This window comes from Falco peregrinus, chromosome 10 (assembly GCF_023634155.1).
Source record: "Falco peregrinus isolate bFalPer1 chromosome 10, bFalPer1.pri, whole genome shotgun sequence".
Classification (NCBI taxonomy): Eukaryota; Metazoa; Chordata; class Aves; order Falconiformes; family Falconidae; genus Falco; species Falco peregrinus.
The window spans coordinates 7,699,284-7,705,455 of NC_073730.1; positions in this window are offsets into that span (position 1 = coordinate 7,699,284).

Genomic DNA, 6,172 nt, shown 5'->3' on the forward strand with positions numbered 1-6,172 from the left:
GGCCGCGTTTGCCCGCCAGCACTGCTGCATGCGGGTGCTCGTATCCCCTTGAGAATGAGGAGTGCGAATAGTCTAGAATCATTCCTGGAGGGAGGTGGCCCGCGGGGCCCTGGGCGCGCAGCGGCCACTGCCGCCTTGCTGGGACATGGGCATCCACCAGGCATCTCACTGGGAGGTGGGCACCCTGCCGGGATGCGGGGCCCTCCTCCTGGAGCACGGGTGCCTGCGGGGCGCCTCACAGCCATGGGTGCCCATTCTCTCCCAGCCCAGCTCTCCCGCTTCTCCTGGAGCGCACGCTCTGCAAGCCCTCACAGAGCAGCCTGGCTCGCACCACTGCATTTCCTCTTCCCGCTTCCCCGGCGCCCCTCGGTACCCAAACGACACGTGCTCCAGGAGAAATACACTTTATAGATCTGAACAGCGCCCGAAGACTGAGAAAGCAGGCTGCTCCCGGCAGGAGTTTAGCCGAGTTTCCCGGGCGTCTGCTGCACAGGCATGCTCTGGCTGTCCGCTTCGAGGAGACGGAGATGAGCCCTGGCCTTTGGGATGCCGGTGGGCCCTGGCAGCACCTTGGGGAGGGTGTCGAAGGGGCCCTGCGCAGAGGTCCTCGCCGAATGCCCGTTGGCTGCTGTGCAGGGCAGGCACAGGCGGCCCACCGATGGCGTGGTCACCCGTGGGCCATGGCCATGGCCACCTTGCGGGAAGATGGTCACCGGGGCCCAGGTAATGGCCTCCAGCCAGCGGAGGAGGCTGAGGTCTGTGGAGGGGCCCTCATCCCAGGAGCCTTTGGTGGGCTGAGGCATGGCCTGAGGCAGCAGCCGGCGGTCACCCTGAAGAGAAGTCACTGTTAGCTGGGTGAAAATGCCACGGGCGGAACTGTTATCCACCGGGTCCCTAACACCTGACCCTCTGCCTAGTGGGATGCTTGCCCTTGCACCAACCTTGGAGGTCCTAAGGAACCCAGTGGGTCGCGGGGAGGCACTGGCCATGGCCACCTTTCTGGGACGTGGGGAGCAACCCCCACACCCCTCACTGAGACAAGGGCACGCACCAGGCACCTCAGTGGGACACGCGCACCCACCGGGAAGCTCACGGGGACACGGGCACCCTGCCGCGATGCGGGGCCCTCCTCCTGGGACGCAGGCACCCATGCGGCACCTCACAGTACACTCTTGTAGTACTGGTGCCGGAGCTCTTTCAGGCAGAGGCGGTAAACAGTCCTCAGGAGCCTGAGCAGGCAGGTGTTTTGGGCGTCCAGCCGGCAGAGCAGTTCGTGTCTGGAGAAGGTGCCCTTTTCCCGGCTGCCTGTCCGCACGGAAGATGAGGCCGTCCATCCCCTTCCCTGGGAAGGACAGGGCCGGGAGCACGATGAGACAGACGGGGACTTGGGGGGCCAAGAAGTGTCCTGCTGGACTTGGCTTCCTCCAGAAGAGCTCGCGCCTTGCCAGTCTGCTCTGGGCAGCACGCTGGGCTGAGGAAAGCTCCGGCAGGCCCTGTGTCATGCTGGGGGCTGGGGAGGGTTTCAGCCCTGCGGCCTGGTGTGTCCCTGAGGAAGAGGCAGAGGACCTGTCGGGGCCTTGCTGAGGCTTTCTTGCCCGTGCTGGGGTTTGTTTTCTCATTGCAAGCCTTCTGGGCCAAGGCTGTTGCGGTTCCCTGCTCCCCAAAACCCAATCCCTTCCTGCGCGACTGGTCTCGATCGCTCACCTGTTCCCGGCGTCTCCTGTTACTGGCGTCTGCTCCATTGTCTCCAGAGGTTAAGTTCAATCCAAGCCATGATGAGCGGCCACACGATTTGCCCGGATTTGCAAAGCAGCCAGGTCATGTCCACCTGGGCAAGGCAGTTCCAAAGCCAGACCAGAGTGTGGGGCAGGTCAGAGGCCGTGCTCTCTGCGCCGACGGGTGGTTGCTTCAGGCCCTCGGGATAGACACCCATCCTGACCCTCACCCTGCTGCGGGGGTTGCGAAGGCCAATGGTGCTCGTCCATTCGGCGGCCATGCTCTCTGCGTCGAAGGGTGCTTGCTTCAGACCCTTGGGAAAGATGCCCAGCCTGGACCTGACCCAGCTGCGGGGGATGCGAAGGCCAATGGTGCTCATCCATTCGGCGGCCATGCTCTCTGCGACAATCAGCGCTTCCTTCAGGACATCATGAAGGATGTTGATCTTGCTTGTGATCCAGCTGTAGTAGCTAGAAAGGTCAAGGCCACCAATAGCTGGAACTGCCACACAGAGAGCCATGCTCAGGGAGGCAACGAGGCAGAGCCACTTCATTTTCTCTCCTGAGAGAAAAAATCTGGATGCACAAGCTGGCTTGGGCTGTCGCCCTGAGCAGACTTCAGGGACTGACCACCAGGTGCGAGGGGCTGCCCTGACTGTCTGCGCTTGCAAGGGTTGCCGGTGAGACAAGCCATGGGCTGATGTCACGCCAGGTTCTGTGATGTCACAATGCCCTTCCTTGCCCACCCGGCAGGTGACGAAGGATGAGGCGGAGCTGGGCAGGACCTGTTTAGGCGGGTTTGGAAATGTGCTGCTCGCACTTGCTGCGCCGCCGGCAGCCGCTGAGCCCAGCAGGGGAGCGGGACTGTGTCCCCGGGCATTTGGGCAGTGCCCTGAACTGCTCAGCGAGAAGGAGCTGTGCCCAGAGCTCCAGCCAAGCTGCGTTCAGCGCTGTGCCGCAGCTGGGCAGGCGTGACGCGGTTCTGCTCCAAACCCTCTTGGGGACCCTGCTGGGGGCTAAGTGGCAGCCCACGTTAGGAGGAGAGCCGAAAAGTCACACGCTTTGACAAAAATCTTAACTCTACCCGAGCAAGGGGCTGGACAAACTGACTGCCAGAGGTGCCTTCCAACCTCCGCCGTTCCGTGAATTTTCAAGTATTTTCAGCACTGAGAAAGCCAAAGGCTTCCCTGCTGTCCGTCTCCTTAGCCACAAGCGTGACACTTGCACGCCCACACGGGGCTCCTGGAAGGCCTTGGTCTCTGGTGCTGGTGGGCCACTGTGCTCCAGGTTCAGCTGGCAGCTGAGCTGGTGCCAGCTTCATCCCTTCTCCTGCGTCCCCGAGCTTGGCTATGACATGTGTCCCTGTCCCTCCTCGTGGGGACTTCCAGCACAGCTGCCCGCAAAGGTGCCTCTGCCCCTTCCCCCAGGGCGTTGACGGATAAGTTCAACGGGACAGGACCCAGTGCTGACCCTGGGGAACACCGCTGGCTGCAGGCCTCCAGCTAGGCTCTGCGCCGCTGGTCACAGCCCCCTGAGCTCCGCCGTTCAGCCCGTTCATTATTTCTCTTTCAGGACTGACCCAGCGCAGCTCTCACCCCGCAGAGGCCTGCTCTTTTCTCCCTGGCACAACTGCTGGGTGCCGAGGCAGAAATGGCCGTGTGCCACACCAGCCAAGACCCTGACAAGCCAGCCCAGCGCCTGCCTTACCCAGAGGTGGGCAGTGTAGGAGCCCACAGGAAAATGCCTCGCTGTTCGTGCGACCCACGCACGCCTTCTGTTGACCTGGAGCGTGCGAGAGAAGGGAGGTGGCAGGGTGCTCCTGGCAGGAGGCTGGCCGCGTTTGCCCGCCAGCACTGCTGCATGCGGGTGCTCGTATCCCCTTGAGAATGAGGAGTGCGAATAGTCTAGAATCATTCCTGGAGGGAGGTGGCCCGCGGGGCCCTGGGCGCGCAGCGGCCACTGCCGCCTTGCTGGGACATGGGCATCCACCAGGCATCTCACTGGGAGGTGGGCACCCTGCCGGGATGCGGGGCCCTCCTCCTGGAGCACGGGTGCCTGCGGGGCGCCTCACAGCCATGGGTGCCCGTTCTCTCCCAGCCCAGCTCTCCCGCTTCTCCTGGAGCGCACGCTCTGCAAGCCCTCACAGAGCAGCCTGGCTCGCACCACTGCATTTCCTCTTCCCGCTTCCCCGGCGCCCCTCGGTACCCAAACGACACGTGCTCCAGGAGAAATACACTTTATAGATCTGAACAGCGCCCGAAGACTGAGAAAGCAGGCTGCTCCCGGCAGGAGTTTAGCCGAGTTTCCCGGGCGTCTGCTGCACAGGCATGCTCTGGCTGTCCGCTTCGAGGAGACGGAGATGAGCCCTGGCCTTTGGGATGCCGGTGGGCCCTGGCAGCACCTTGGGGAGGGTGTCGAAGGGGCCCTGCGCAGAGGTCCTCGCCGAATGCCCGTTGGCTGCTGTGCAGGGCAGGCACAGGCGGCCCACCGATGGCGTGGTCACCCGTGGGCCATGGCCATGGCCACCTTGCGGGAAGATGGTCACCGGGGCCCAGGTAATGGCCTCCAGCCAGCGGAGGAGGCTGAGGTCTGTGGAGGGGCCCTCATCCCAGGAGCCTTTGGTGGGCTGAGGCATGGCCTGAGGCAGCAGCCGGCGGTCACCCTGAAGAGAAGTCACTGTTAGCTGGGTGAAAATGCCACGGGCGGAACTGTTATCCACCGGGTCCCTAACACCTGACCCTCTGCCTAGTGGGATGCTTGCCCTTGCACCAACCTTGGAGGTCCTAAGGAACCCAGTGGGTCGCGGGGAGGCACTGGCCATGGCCACCTTTCTGGGACGTGGGGAGCAACCCCCACACCCCTCACTGAGACAAGGGCACGCACCAGGCACCTCAGTGGGACACGCGCACCCACCGGGAAGCTCACGGGGACACGGGCACCCTGCCGCGATGCGGGGCCCTCCTCCTGGGACGCAGGCACCCATGCGGCACCTCACAGTACACTCTTGTAGTACTGGTGCCGGAGCTCTTTCAGGCAGAGGCGGTAAACAGTCCTCAGGAGCCTGAGCAGGCAGGTGTTTTGGGCGTCCAGCCGGCAGAGCAGTTCGTGTCTGGAGAAGGTGCCCTTTTCCCGGCTGCCTGTCCGCACGGAAGATGAGGCCGTCCATCCCCTTCCCTGGGAAGGACAGGGCCGGGAGCACGATGAGACAGACGGGGACTTGGGGGGCCAAGAAGTGTCCTGCTGGACTTGGCTTCCTCCAGAAGAGCTCGCGCCTTGCCAGTCTGCTCTGGGCAGCACGCTGGGCTGAGGAAAGCTCTGGCAGGCCCTGTGTCATGCTGGGGGCTGGGGAGGGTTTCAGCCCTGCGGCCTGGTGTGTCCCTGGGGAAGAGGCAGAGGACCTGTCGGGGCCTTGCTGAGGCTTTCTTGCCCGTGCTGGGGTTTGTTTTCTCATTGCAAGCCTTCTGGGCCAAGGCTGTTGCGGTTCCCTGCTCCCCAAAACCCAATCCCTTCCTGCGCGACTGGTCTCGATCGCTCACCTGTTCCCGGCGTCTCCTGTTACTGGCGTCTGCTCCATTGTCTCCAGAGGTTAAGTTCAATCCAAGCCATGATGAGCGGCCACACGATTTGCCCGGATTTGCAAAGCAGCCAGGTCATGTCCACCTGGGCAAGGCAGTTCCAAAGCCAGACCAGAGTGTGGGGCAGGTCAGAGGCCGTGCTCTCTGCGCCGACGGGTGGTTGCTTCAGGCCCTCGGGATAGACACCCATCCTGACCCTCACCCTGCTGCGGGGGTTGCGAAGGCCAATGGTGCTCGTCCATTCGGCGGCCATGCTCTCTGCGTCGAAGGGTGCTTGCTTCAGACCCTTGGGAAAGATGCCCAGCCTGGACCTGACCCAGCTGCGGGGGATGCGAAGGCCAATGGTGCTCATCCATTCGGCGGCCATGCTCTCTGCGACAATCAGCGCTTCCTTCAGGACATCATGAAGGATGTTGATCTTGCTTGTGATCCAGCTGTAGTAGCTAGAAAGGTCAAGGCCACCAATAGCTGGAACTGCCACACAGAGAGCCATGCTCAGGGAGGCAACGAGGCAGAGCCACTTCATTTTCTCTCCTGAGAGAAAAAATCTGGATGCACAAGCTGGCTTGGGCTGTCGCCCTGAGCAGACTTCAGGGACTGACCACCAGGTGCGAGGGGCTGCCCTGACTGTCTGCGCTTGCAAGGGTTGCCGGTGAGACAAGCCATGGGCTGATGTCACGCCAGGTTCTGTGATGTCACAATGCCCTTCCTTGCCCACCCGGCAGGTGACGAAGGATGAGGCGGAGCTGGGCAGGACCTGTGTAGGCGGGTTTGGAAATGTGCTGCTCGCACTTGCTGCGCCGCCGGCAGCCGCTGAGCCCAGCAGGGGAGCGGGACTGTGTCCCTGGGCATTTGGGCAGTGCCCTGAACTGCTCAGCGAGA